The 13,325-nt window shown below is 38.8% G+C and overlaps 1 protein-coding gene across 2 annotated transcripts in view; it reads left to right on the top strand.

Annotated features, from left to right (window-relative positions):
- The window catches only part of Frs2 (fibroblast growth factor receptor substrate 2), an 80,222-nt gene that overhangs the window by 55,409 nt on the left and 11,488 nt on the right, over positions 1–13,325 (top strand). Inside the window, exon 3 of one of the 2 annotated variants that reach the window (XM_048359782.1) lies at positions 12,283–12,374. The exons of the other annotated variant lie outside the window; for it this stretch is intronic. The gene's annotated coding sequence lies outside the window, so the exon portion shown is untranslated. The remainder of the gene's footprint in view (positions 1–12,282; positions 12,375–13,325) is intronic. 2 annotated transcript variants of the gene reach the window in all.

Below are 13,325 nucleotides of genomic sequence, written 5' to 3'. Positions count from 1 at the left end.
AAACTATCCTCTCACCCCCAATTTGAAGAACAAGCATTTTCCCTGCCAAGAAAGACTGACTTTAAATGGACCAGTTGTCCATATTAGGAGCATAGGGTTGCTAAGGTGACCATGGGTGTTTGGTGAAGAATGCAGCTGAGAGGGCAAGTTCTTGATGTGTGAGCTGAGGGAAAGAATGTGGTGTGATTGTGCATCATTCCTCCTAATCACATGCTCACAAAGTGCTGTGTGGGCAGCATGTGGAAACTACAAGTTTGAGTGCTGAAACTTGTGTGTATTTTAAATAATTTTGTTTGCATGTGAGCCAGAGGCTTATGGTTTAGAAGGAAAATGTCTACCTTAAATGTGCATATATATTTAGAGTCAAGGGAAAGTACTTTGATTTAGATGAAATAGGAATGAGTTTCTTGTGCTTAATACACACATTTATTACATTTATTATTTATTTTCATTTATTTGGATGCCAGTCTGGAGCTTGAACTTAGTGCCCGGATGCTATCCTGAGCTTTCTTTGTTCAAGGCTAGTGCTCTACCACTTGAACCACAGCTCTACTTCCAGCTTTTTTTGAGTAGTTTATTGGAGATAATAGTTTCATGGGCTTGCCTGCCCAGGCTAGCTTTGAGCTATGATCCTCATATCTCAACCTTCTGAGTAGGTAGGATTACAGGCATGAACCTTGGCACCCAGCGTATTTTTAGAAGTGTTTATAAAAATGTCTTCTAAAAAAATGTTATTTTGGGGGCTGGGGATATGACCTAGTGGCAAGAGTGCTTGCCTCGTATACATGAAGCCCTGGGTTCAATTCCCCAGCATCACATATACAGAAAACAGCCAGAAGTGGCGCTGTGGCTCAAGTGGCAGAGTGCTAGCCTTGAGCAAAAAAAGAAGCCAGGGGGCCCTGAGTCCAAGCCCCAGGACTGGCCCCCCCCCAAAAAAAATGTTATTTTTTCAATTCATCATTTTTTAGTCATAAATACAGTGCTGATAGGTTTCTCAAGTCAATGGTTTGTTTTTTGGATGCAAAGAAAAGTTCTGGTCTTAAGTTTGTTAAATTGCCTATTTGGTAAAATGATGATGATGGTGATGATGATGCTTCAAGGACAATGGAAAGGGTTAAGCTAATATTCCAATTACTTGAGACACTATTTGGACTCTGCCATGAGCATCATTGCTAATACTTGAAGTGAGATCTACATACTTGCATCTAAATGTGACACTTAATTGGACCATATGTTTTAAATTTTTTTCTTTCTAAATTCTGTCAGTGTGTTAAGAGGTAGGCACACACTATAATATTTGAGGTGAAGTAATTGAAATAGTGGCAATCCTAGATTAGCATTCTTTTTTCTTTTCTCACTTGAGACAGGGTCTTGCTATATAATATAGCCCAAGCTGGCCTCAAACTCACTATGTAACTGACTCACTATTGATTGCCAGGCCTCAACTTGTAATAGCTTTATTAGCTTCTTACTGGCAATAATTGGTATGTGTACCATGCCTAGCAATTTTTTTCTTCACTACGTATTTTGACAAGATTGCTATTGATTAATTTTATAGTTACAATTTTAATATAAGAAGGTGGGCCAGCCCAGTGCTGGTGGCTCATGCATATAATTCTAACTACTCAGGAAGCTGAGATTTAAAGATTGCAGTTCAAAGCCAGCCCTGGCAGAAAAGTCATTGAGACTCATCTCCAATAAACTACTCAGAAAAAGCAGAAAGTGGCCCTGTAGCTCAAGTAATAGCCTGAGCAAAAGAAGCTCAGGGATAGCACCCAGGCCCTGAGTTCAAGCCTCAGGAGGAGCAAAAAATAAAAATAGGGCTGGAAATAGCTTTAGAGTGCTTGCCTAGCATGCAAAAAGCCCTGGGTTCGATGCCTTAGTACCACATATACAGAAAAGGCCCACAGTGGCATTGTGGCTCAGAGATAGAGTGCTAGCCTTGAACAAAAGAAGCTCAGGGAGAGTGCCCAGATCCTGAGTTCAAGCCTGAGGACTGACCAAAAAAAAAAAATATATATAGTGGCTCATGTCTGTAATCTTAGCTACTCAAGAGGCTGACATCTGAGAATTGCAGTTTGAAGCCATCCCAGGCAGGAAATGTCTGTGAGACTCTTTATCTCCAGTGAATCGTCAAAAAGCCAGAAGTGGTGCTGTGTGTGTTGCTCAAATGGTAGAATGCTAGCTTTGTGCAGAAAAGCTCAGGAACTGCACATAGATGCCAAGTTCAAGCTCCTGGCACACACCAAAAAATAAAAAATAGAAAAAGGAAAATCGTAACAATGAAACTAGCATTTCCTCCTGTTTTTACTGCATGTGGTAGGAGGCTAAGCAAGCACTTGAGAGGCACTGCCTTGACAGTCTCCTCTCCTCCAGCTCTGTGAAAATGGCAGACCAAGGAATTGACCAAAGACCTGGAGATTCATCAGACTTCAGCCCCCTGAACCTTGACCCTCAGACCTCAGCTCCCTGGTTAGCTAGGATTACAAATGTGAGCCACTGGTGCCTGACTTAAGTGACTTTTTGTAGAGCAGCATGGCCTATGAAAATGTATACCATACCAAATGACAATGAGATGCTCAGGAGTTCCATTCTCATACTACTGACAAACTTTCTACAACTTAGATCTTGCACATGATTACTTGCACTTTGCTAGTTCTTTTTTCCCAGAGCTTTCCTGGTGAGCACATATGAATGATGTCTCCAAATTACAAGCAACTTCTCTTCCCTGTGGCTCTGTTTTCCTATCTTGTAACCCTTGCCTCTGGTTCAGTCTTTTCTTTATAACCAGACCACCCATCTAGGCCAGTACTTGTTGGGTCATTCTTGCTAAAAAGTTCCTGGAGCTAGGACAGTCAGGGTGTTTGACTTCTAAATTAGCAGACTGAGATAGGAGTGTTTCAGATGACATTCTCCTGCTGCACCATAACTAAATCCTGGGAACAAGGAAGAACTTTCCCAATGCCAGATGCTATACAAACTCTAGGATCCCGTTTTTGTTAGCTTGCATTTCTTGTTGGTGCTGATACCAATTTTTTTTTTTTCTGAGTCTTCTGTTTGTTCATTCATGTTTTTCTACCAGTCCCTGCCTTCTGCCAGGACCTGTTCCTTTAAGGCAGTCTTTCCCTTTTGTTCTGCTTGGTTCTGAAACTCCCATGCCTTATCATTATCCACCTCAAAGGTAGCTACTCTCTACCTGTTTAGTCTTATTTCGTGGAGTTGCTAGCAATTGGTGGGTGCCACTAGTCTGCTGCCTTCTTCCAAAAAAATTTCCATTTTAAAGAGTAATTTAGTTGGTTTGACTAAATAATACAGGAGGTGGTAATGTGGCTCTTCTTTCATAAAATATTTTATCCAGTAGCTATAGTGTCATATGTGCTTTCTGTATTGCAACATCAATAAGAACAATCAGGTAGGAAACTTGTATAGAGAAGAATTTATTTTTTATTTTTATTTATTTATTTATTTATTGCCAGTCCTGGGGCTTGGACTCAGGGCTGAGCACTGTCCCTGGCTTCCTTTTGCTCAAGGCTGGCACTCTGCCACTTGAGCCATAGCGCCACTTCCGGCCGTTTTCTATATATGTGGTGCTGGGGAATCGAACCCAGGGCTTCATGTATACGAGGCAAGCACTCTTGCCACTAGGCCATATCCCCAGGCCCCCAGAAATTATAATTTTTTAGCAGTAGAAAATTGTGAAAACTAAGTTAGATAGCTTTTAGTGACAATAAACAACTATTACATCAGAAACCAAGTGTAAAATTTGGTGAAGACTTTAAAGTTTTATATCATGAAATGTTTTACTTAGAACTAATGAGGTTAAAATGTTTCATCTGCCTTACATCTTTTACTTAGAATTAATTGAATATAATTTTAAAAACTTTATAGCTATTTAAAAACTGTTTCATTGATTTTTTTCTCTTTGTTTCCTCTAATGAAGAATAGCTCAGATTAGTGCTTGAAAATCACTTCATTAGAAGAATCCTCAAGTAATCTCATCCTTCTTACCTAGCAGTGGAATCAACTGAATGCTGTTAGTGACTGAGAAGTCAATATTTCAAGGGAGCTGGGTTCTTTGTTAAGCAGTCATATGTTACATAATAATGAAGTTGGCAACTTTTATCTTTCTCAGTGGTATATACAAAATTCTGGTCTTAGAATCAATCATAGCCTCCTTTTGCTGAAAAACAGCACATGTCTCTAAATGTCAGTTAGTATGCAGAATAACAATATAGAAACCTTTATACCCAAGAACCCCTTTTAGTAGCCTCTGTTTTCTTTTCTTTTCTTTTTTGTTGGTCGTGGAGCTTAAAATCTTGTGCCTGAGTACTGTCCCTGAGATCTTCAGCTCAAGACTAGCACTCTACCACTTGAGCCACTGAACAACTTCTGATTTTCTGGTGGATAATTGGAGATAAGAGTCTCATGGACTTTCCTGCCCAGACTGGCTTTAAACTGTGATCTTCAGATCTCAGCCTCCTGAGTAGATAGGATTACAGGTGTGAGCCACCAGCATCCAGCTAGCACCCAGCTTTTAGATAGGCATTTGTTACACATCTGAAATAGAATTTGATTCTGTGATCCCAATAGTCTCTGAACTGATATTTCTACCCAAATTGTGAAATAGCATCTGGTTGCCATTTTTAAACCAGAGGACTGATGACTAGGCGTACAAGGCAGGAATGCGTTACAGAGGAAAGGAGAAAGGGATTAAAAAACGTGTTGTGATTGATATTGAAGACACTGTGTCTCTGCAACCTCTAGGGCAGATGTGTACTAGATACATTATTCTAAATATATTATTTTTGTTTGGGAAAAAACTAGGTTGTATAACTTTGTATTATAAGGATTTTCACCACATCTTTCTAAGGCACAAATTCTGAGTATCTAAGACTGTGTTATATTCTGCAGTTTGCCCTATGTCCAGCATTTACTAATTAAGTTTGCCTACTTAAATGCCTCCAGCATTTCGTTTTGCTACTGTGTTCTTCACACTGCTCTAACCTAGTGTTGTAGTCTCATTTCGTTCTATGTGGATATTTTTAGTTTTTCTTTCTAAAGAAATGTTTAGTAAGTATGGTTTTGAATATTCTTCTGTTAGTAAGTTGATTATAGAGATAATTTGCACTATATGTAAAGTAGGAAAATGGTTTTCTGTCAAGTGAATTGATGCTGACACGTTACAATGTCTTCATCTAGTTTTTATTTTTATCTTTTTGCTTGCCATATGTATTTTATGGGAGAAACTCAGAAAAAAATCCAAAGTGTAAAGTGTTAAGTGTTACAGTTTTAAATTGAAATCTTCATTTTTTTTTTTTTTTTTGGCCGGTCCTGGGCCTTGGACTCAGGGCCTGAGCACTGTCCCTGGCTTCTTTTTGCTCAAGGCTAGCACTCTACCACTCTGAGCCACAGCGCCACTTCTGGCCATTTTCTGTATATGTGGTGCTGGGGAATCGAACCTAGGGCTTCATGTATGGGAGGCAAGCACTCTTACCACTAGGCCATATCCCCAGGCAATTGAAATCTTCTTAAATTTGCTAGTTCATGTGAAGAGCAATTTTTCCAATTTATGTGCGTGTGTGTGCGTGCACGTGCGTGTGTGTGTGTGTGAGAAAGAGAGAGAGAGAGAGTCCTGGGGCTTGAACTCAGGGTTCAATCCTTGAGCTTCTCTGTGCTCAAGGCTAGAGCTCTACCACTTGAGCCATAGCCCCACTTCTGGCTTTTTCAGTTTATGTGGTGCTGAGGAATCAAACCCAGGGGGCTTCATACATGCTAAGGCAAGCACTCTACCACTTAAGCCATATTCTCAGCCTCTAATAAATGTTTTTAAGAACAATTTTAGAATCACAGAAAAGTTGCAAAGATTGTACCATACGTCCTATATATACCTCTACCTAGCACCTGTACATTTAGTAACCTATTTTTAATAACTTCTTTTTTCCTGCTTCAGTCTATCATGAACACTTTTGTCATCTTATATTCTTAAAGTTTCTTTTTTATGTTGTTTTGTGCCAGCCTTAAGGACTTTTTCCCCCAGCTTATGCTCTTTAAACAGTGAACACAAGATCTGACTGATTTTTGAAAAACGGATTTATATTAAATTTTATTTTATACAGTTTACTTATTCAATAGTTTTGGAAATACCAGTGGCTTATATTTATAATCCTTGCTACTCAAGGTGCTGAGATCTGAGGATTGCAGTTTGAAGCTAGCCTGGGCAGGAAAATCTATGATCCTCTTTATTTCCATTTAACCAGCAAAAAACCAGAAGTGGTTCTCTGGTTCAAGTGGTGGAGCACTATACTTGAATGAAAAACTAAGCGACAATGCCCTTTCTCTGAGTTCAAGCCCTAGGACTGGCACATACAAACAACAACAACAAAAAATGAGGGATAGCATTTGTAGGTGCAGAATGGAAGGAAATCTTAGGTACAGACCATCATCCTGTGATGATACTGCAAATATAGTTGCTCACAGAGGAGAATGTTTATTTTTTTATATACCAAATTGGATTATGTGTCTCAGCCAGATTTTGATCACCACAGATAATAAAACAATGTTGTTTTATTCTTATCAGTATTGAGTTAAATTGTCTAAATTTTCTGCCTCTGTAGAAAAATATTTTGGTAGGATATCAGTGATGTCTTTAAAGATGCTAATGGAAAATATGAGTAGTACAGACTTGCCCCTTTATGAAATGGTCTTGTGCCTGTCTTCCTACCTATCTTGTAATACTCTCCCATGTACCTACATGCTAACTCCACAGAACTAGTGTGCCCATTCTTGGAGTAAAACATGTTATTGTGTTTTTTTTTTCCTTTTTGGTCTTGTTTGTTTTGCTTGAATTTTTTTAATGAATTCGTCTTGATTCTGAACTTAACCTAGCTAATTCCTATCTTTCAGAAGTCAATTTAGGGATTACCTTTCCCAGGAAGCTTTCTTTGATGAGTCTGTCTTCCCTTGTACTATGAGTTAAATATTCTCACAACACCTAAACATAGGTGAGTGGCTCTGCCAAGTATTCATTTCCCTATTTTCCTCCCTTGGGAACCAGAGAAAGCTGAGTATTTAGCTCAGTTCTCAAAAAAAAAAAAAAAAAAAAAGAAAGAAAGAAAGAAAGATACTTACTGAACGCTTTGTGTGGATGGAGAATTAATTAAAAAAAAATTTTTTTTTTGCCAGTCCTGGGCCTTGGACTCAGGGCCTGAGCACTGTCCCTGGCTTCTTTTTGCTCAAGGCTAGCACTCTGCCACTTGAGCCACAGCGCCACTTCTGGCCGTTTTCTGTATATGTGGTGCTGGGGAATCGAACCCAGGGCCTCATGTATAGGAGGCAAGCTCTCTTGCCACTAGGCGATATTCCCAGCCCGAGAATTATTTTTTGTTTTGTTTTGTTTTGTTTTGCCAGTCCGAGGGCTTGAACCCAGGGTTTGAGCACTGTCCCTGAGCTTGTTTTGCTTACGTCTAGCACTCTACCACTTTAGCCACATCATCATTTCCAGCCTTTTCCATTTATGTGGTACTGAGGAATTGAACTCAGGGCTTCATGCATGCTAGGCAAGCAAGCACTCTACCACTAAGCCACATTCCCAGCCCTTAATTGATTTTTTTATTTCCTTAATGTTGATAGCTATTTACAAGGTACTTTATACAGAGTAACTTTTTGTTAGCTTAACTCAAATAGCTATGTGTAAAGTAGAATACTTACATTTTATATTTACCTATAGAATAATGCATTGGTGAAACTTTAAATATTTGTAAATATGTGCTTAATCTTTCTTGATCATCCATTAGTTGTCTCATGGAGAAGACAAATGAGAAGAACCTGGTCTAATTTTCAGTACAGGGGATTTAGACTAGATATAAAGAGTTTGCAAAATATAAATTAATGTATACTGAGGTGATTTGTAAGATATATAAAAAAGTTAAAGTAAGAGGGGTAGGGGGGATGTAGCCACGCAGTTGAATGCCTGCTCTAGTATGTGTGAGTCCTGGGATTTAATCCCCCAGCACTGCAACAAAATTTTAAAAAAACAAGCAAAAAATTTACCCTCAGGCTAAAAAACTTGGAAGAAAAGTCTGTTTAGGAATGGCAGATACAAGTATATTCACTAGGGAATATGGCCTAGTGGTATAGTTCTTGCCTCATATACATGAAGCCCTGGGTTCGATTCCTCAGCACCGCATATATAGAAAATGGCCAGTAGTAGCGCTGTGGCTCAAGTGGCAGAGTGCTAGCCTTGAGCAAAAAGAAGCCCAGGACAGTGCTCAGGCCCTGAGTCCAAGGCCCAGGACTGGCAAAAAACACAAAAACAACAGCAAGTATATTCACTGACAATTACTTAGAAATGCTCAATTAAGCTGACATAGAAACTATACTTTCCTAACTCCTTCCTCAGAATATATCAATAATAAAAAATTTGATCAGTGTTAACAGAAAAGCAAAGTTTATGGATTTTAAAAATGATGTTAAAGCAGTGGATTACCTAGTATTTTTTTAATAGCTATGCAGACACAAAAACAGGACAATTTGAGGGTGCCATTCTCTTGATAGCTTTAATGTAATTTAACTTGGCTGTTAGCTATGCCTAATATTTAGTGTGTTTCCTTGCTTCTAACTATATATTTTGTCCTGGCTATGTTTAAACAAAATTACTGTGTATAAGTCAAATTCACCCTTAGTGCTAGTGAACATGAGAAAGCAAATATACCTTTCTAAGCACCAAATATATAGTCATTCTTGTGAATAAAGTTCAGTGTTCTATTTGCTTGTCATCCTGCAGGAATCATTCAAATTAAGACAGCTGTGCTAAATTCATACAGTGCTTGTTATAAGGATGATACTTAAGTTCTAGGTTTTCTGTGCTGATGATATAAATGTCCATTTGTATAAGAAATGGGCTTTACCTAGAGTGGTGATAAGAAAATTCTTTGTTTTTTAAGAGTATATGTGTTTCTAAATGTCTTTATAACCAAAATTTATTTGGTTTTCATAATAATTATGAAACAGATGTCCTAATGCTGTAAATGAAGAAATATAGACACTATGTTGTATGTCATGATGAATTACTGTTATATATATATGTGTGTGTCCATATATATGTATATGTTTACTGTATGCTAAACATGTTAAAGTTTTTTACATGTATTAATAGAAGCCAGTGCTTTAGAGTCAGATTGGGATTTAAGCCTGGCTCTCCTTCTGATTAACTGTTGGCCTGGAGTTATCTAAACTTTCAAAGCCTTGCGTTCCTCACTTAGACTACAAAAGTAATGGTAATGTCTATCTTATAAGGTTGGCTTTGGAATAATGAGATCATCCAAATGACTTTATGTTTATCTAGCACATAGTAAGGAACTAAAAAAGTCAGTTTTTGAGGTTGCAGTCATGGCTCAATTGGTAGAGTACCAGCCACTGACTAAAATGCCAGTTAATGAGTTTTGAGTCCGAGTCTCAGACCAAAAAAGGAAAATCAGTTTGCTGCAGCAAAGTAGAATTGTAGTTAACAGTATTTCTCAGCCTCTTGGTATTTTCTTGGTAAAATTGTGGTGTTCTTTTTGAGTAATCATTACATGCTATGTATGTGTGTGTGTGTGTGTGTGTGTGTGTGTGTGTGTGTGTGTGTGTGTATACTTAATAGAAAAATGCCCATGTTAAAGCCAAAGTACTATAACTCTATTACAGTGTCTATAACCATCTCTTTCCCTCTTTCTACCTCCAAATTACCTCTTGGTTCTTGGTTGTCCAACGGTGGGGAGAAACCAAAGGTGGTTAAGAAATGGAGAGTTTCTGAGTCATCCATAGTCCAATCAAAGGCAGGACATACATGGTCCATTGACTTACGTTTATACCAAGAAGGGCTTTAGTGTGGAACTCAGAATGTGTTTTCATGTAGAAAATATACTTTGAATGAGGCACAAAAAGCTTTTAAATCACAAATAATGTCTGACAATGCTGTATTATTTGTAGTGAAAAATAGTAAAAGCAAGAAAAAAAACCTCTATATTATCTTGGCCTTACTAGTAGATAAAATAATTTAAAAATAAACTGATGAATACTGATCTTCAAAAAGAAATCAGAATAAGAATTTTATAGAGCTCCAAATGGAGATCAAGGGCTATTCATGGGTACACTGATTCTGTTTAACTTCATTTTAAATTGTAGAGCTTTTTATTTTATTTAAATTTTTTTTCAGTTGTAGACCCATCCCTTTTTCCTCTGTCCCTCTTCCTTCTTTTGGAGGTACTGGTGAACTTAGGACCTCACACTTGTTAGGCAAGCTATCTGCTATGTGAGCCATATACCCAGTTCTTATTTTGGACTGTGAGCCTTCCTGTTAATGTTTGCTCCATTGCTAGGATGACAAGCTGGCATTACCGTAACCAGCTGTTTATTGGTTGACATGGAGTCTTGGTAACTTTTTTGTCCAGACTGTCCCTAAACTTGGATGCACATGATCTCTACCTCCTACATAGCTAGGATTACAGACATGAGCTACTAGGCCCCAGCGGTTCCCATTTCTCTTAATTCTATTTACTATCCTTAAACTCATTTCCCAATATGGGTTGGAGCATGCCCGTAAGTGAAATAAAGACAGATTTTCCCAAGTTGGCTAAAACTTTTTTGGGGGGGAAGGGGAGCCTCCTCCTGGGGCTTGAACTCAGGTCCTGGGCTCTGTTCCTGAACTTCTCTGTGCTTAAGTGTCACTTCTGGCCTTTTCTGTTTATGTGGTGCTGTGGAATCGAACCCAGGGCTTCATGCATGCTAAGCAATCACTCTACCACTAAGCCACATTCCCAGCCCCTGACTAAAAGCTTTTAGGAAAGAGAGAGAGATGAATGAAGATAATGCATAGTCACATAAGAGAATTTGTTTGTGGTAGAGTTAGCTTATCCCTGGGCAGTTTTTTAAGAAAAAGGTAAAGCATGATAGGTACACTATAGAAGAGGAACTAGATTGCTACCCATCTTAAGTGAGATTGTAGCAGCAACTCACCAATATGTAAGCAAGCATCTCACATGCTGATTATGTAAAATCCAGATCTGAAATAAGTAATTGTGTTTGGGTACATGATTTTGGAAGTATTCATTTTGGATATCCTACTTGTTGACTCTGGTTTTTGTGTCGGTTGAAGTAAGACTCTACCTGTAGTCTTTAACAGTCACGGTATGGCATAAACATTCAATACATATGAGTGAGTGCCTCTCTGAGTGACTGTTATTTTTTTTCAGTTGTAGAATAAATTGACCAAAAAAATTCCAAATGTATATTGTAATTAGGCTTACCTTCAGACACTGAGGAATGCTTTTCCTTACCATCTATTTTTATATTGATGGACTTTTTCCTCATCTAGCTCTGGGGAATCTTGTAGAATAGAAAATACAACGGGTAGATTCTAAGGAGTGTGCTTCAGGATAAATGACAGTGAGGTTTCGAAAAAATTGCCAAGAGAGTTAGTCTGCGCCTGGCTAAAATAGTACTTTAGAACTGTAGGTGATTTAGCCCCTTATTTTATGGCTGAGGACATATGTATAAAGAAGTGAGTTGCTGGGCGCCAAGGCCTCATGCCTGTAATTCTAGCTTCTTAGGAGGCTGAGATCTGAAGATGGCAAGTTGAAACCAGCCCAGGCAGGAAAATCTGTGAGACTCTTTTAACTACAGTTAACCACCAAAAAGCTATAAAAGTGGAATTATAGCTCAAGCTGTGGCCTGCCTTGAGGGAAAAAACTAAGCGACAGAGCCCAGACCCTGAGTTCAAGTGTCAGTACCAATATTTAAAAAATTAAATGTGTCCAGATTTTGGTGCTCATGCCTATAAATACTAGCTACTCAAGAGGCAGAGATCTGAGGATCATGGTTTGGAGCCAGCCTAGGCAAGAAAGTCCATAAGACTCTTAACAATTAACCACCAGAAAACTGGAAGTGGCACTGTGGCTCAGAGTGGTAGAGTGCTAGCTTTGAGTAAAAAAGCGAAAAGGCTTGGAGACAGTGCCCTGGCCCTGAGTTCAAACCCCATGACTGGGGGAAAAAAAGTTGAGTTGTACAGTGACATCACTGTAGTGGAGAAGCCAGAAAGAAACGTGGAACTTGTTGAGACTATTGTTTTTTACTTTTTTATTTTGGAAAGGAATTGTAATATGTCCTATTTTAAAGGTTGATTTTATATATTCAGTCCTTTATTTCAGCCTTTGGAGTAGTAATTCCAGAAGTCTAATAGGGAAAATTACCATCTTAAAAAGAAATGAATTCTTTTGAAACAAAAAATTCTGATACTACTTCCAGGTTTCAGCAAACAAAGAAGACATGGTATTTTGAAATATGTGTAAACTCCTGATGCAGCAACAGAGACTAAGAATATTAATGGCCAGATCTAGGTAAGTTTAAATTTACTTTAAAAACTAACTCCATACTGTGGGCCAGTGATTCATACCCGTAATCCTAGCTACTCAGAAGGCTGAGATCTGAGGATTGAGATTTGAAGCTATCCCAGGCAGGATAATCCTTAAAATTCATATCTCCAAGTAATCACTAAAAAGCTTAGAAGTGGAGCTGTAGCTCAAGTGGTAGCGTGCTGAGTGAAAAAGCTTGGCAAGTGCAAATTCCTGAATTTGGTCCTCAGCTTTCAGGGGGGAAAATCCTCCTGCCCTATAATCCTAGCTACTCGGGAGGCTGATAGCTGAGAATTGTGGTTCAGAGTCATCTGGGACTGGAAAATGTGAGACATGCTTATCTCCAATTAACTACCAGAAAGCCATAGGTGGAGCTGTAGTTCAAGTGGTAGCCTTGAGCAAAAGAGCTCAGAGACAGTGCACAAGCCCTGAGTTAGCACAAGCCTCAGAACTGGTACAACCAATAACAACAAAAAAGCCTCCCTTCAAAACTTGGAAGATGAACCTGTGTTCCAGCAGCCTTACTTCCTGATTCTAACCCTTATTTGGTGTTCTCTTCCCCCCCCCCCCCCACCGCATATTTTAATTTGGTAGCTGCCCTCTTCTTCCCTGACCAGGTCTGATAATCCATCACTTTAAACTCCTTCATTACCAACATCCTTTAATTTCCTTATCCTTTGGCCCGTGTCAGTTGAACTGTCTCTCCTCTGACCCCGAGTACAGCTAGTAAGTAAGCTGTATGTTGGCCTCCATCCTCTGTTAAGTCTCATGACAGGCTATTATTCTAATAGTGCCCCCAGGACCCTCATTTGGCAAATTTTACCTTTTCTTGTGCATGTGTATGTCAGTCCTGGGTCTTGAACTTAGGGCCTGGGCAATGGCCTTTAGCTTTTTTGCTCAATTTGCTCAAGGCTGATGTTCTACTTGAGTCACAGT

This window comes from Perognathus longimembris, chromosome 1 (assembly GCF_023159225.1).
Source record: "Perognathus longimembris pacificus isolate PPM17 chromosome 1, ASM2315922v1, whole genome shotgun sequence".
Classification (NCBI taxonomy): Eukaryota; Metazoa; Chordata; class Mammalia; order Rodentia; family Heteromyidae; genus Perognathus; species Perognathus longimembris.
Note: the sequence above shows the minus strand (reverse complement) of the source record. Positions and strands in the feature narration are given on the sequence as shown.